This window comes from Galeopterus variegatus, unplaced genomic scaffold, assembly GCF_000696425.1.
Source record: "Galeopterus variegatus unplaced genomic scaffold, G_variegatus-3.0.2 Scaffold850, whole genome shotgun sequence".
In the NCBI taxonomy this organism is placed as follows: Eukaryota; Metazoa; Chordata; class Mammalia; order Dermoptera; family Cynocephalidae; genus Galeopterus; species Galeopterus variegatus.
The window spans coordinates 486,166-487,027 of record NW_007726961.1 but is presented as its reverse complement, the minus strand read 5'-3'; positions in this window follow the sequence as shown (position 1 = coordinate 487,027).

The following is an 862-nucleotide window of genomic DNA, read 5'->3' as shown; positions in this document are numbered from 1 at the left end:
GCTCCGTCCTGCCCTCGCTCCCCAGAGACCGCTCTGCCTCGCCCGCTCTAACCGCGGGCGCTTTGAACAATCCCCGACCTCGTGCGCGCGGACGGGGGACTCGTCAGCGAAAGGGCTGGCGTTGCTCATTGTATGCACAAGACGCATCTCTGTAAACGCTTGCAATAAATTCCCCTCAACGCGACTTTCTGGCCGAACTAAAACAGGAGGCCCAAAGCTAGGACCAGGTCTCCGTGGAGGTTCTCTAGCGCTCATCAGATTCGACGTCTCGGCACTGCAGGCGCAGAAGCCCACCCCGCCTGCCCTAGGACCCAGCGCTGTCCCGCTTCCAGCCCCGGCCACGCGCTTATTCCAAATTTCGTTCTAGACCTGATGATGGATGCGTCCTCCCAGCCTAGTGGGGTACAGTTTGAGCGGAAGGGCCACTGTGCGCACTCCCCAGCCTCCCAGAACGTTCCTTGCGCTTTCCCTTGGCATTGTCCCCAAACGGGGGACACCTGCACACCTGTCGGGGTTGCTGGGGGAGGTGGGTGGGGGTGGGGGAGGATGGTGTGGCTGTCTGCGCTGCTTAGAATTTGTCTCCAGTGAGGTCACAGTGACTTCTATGTGTCCTGGCATGGGGTTGGCATCATCTTTTCCCCTGTTTACCTGTGAGATGACTCCAGTGCGCGAGACAGAATATATGAGAAAAACCAAAAAAATCAAAGAACCTGGTGACATATTAGGTGTTTACCAAAACGTTTTCTATAGAAATACAACTAGTAAATAAACACTGGGAAATGTCAGCCTCATTAACAATAAGAAGCAGACAAAACTAACATAAACACAGCTCTTTTTGTTTGTTTTAGATCAGCGGGGGACG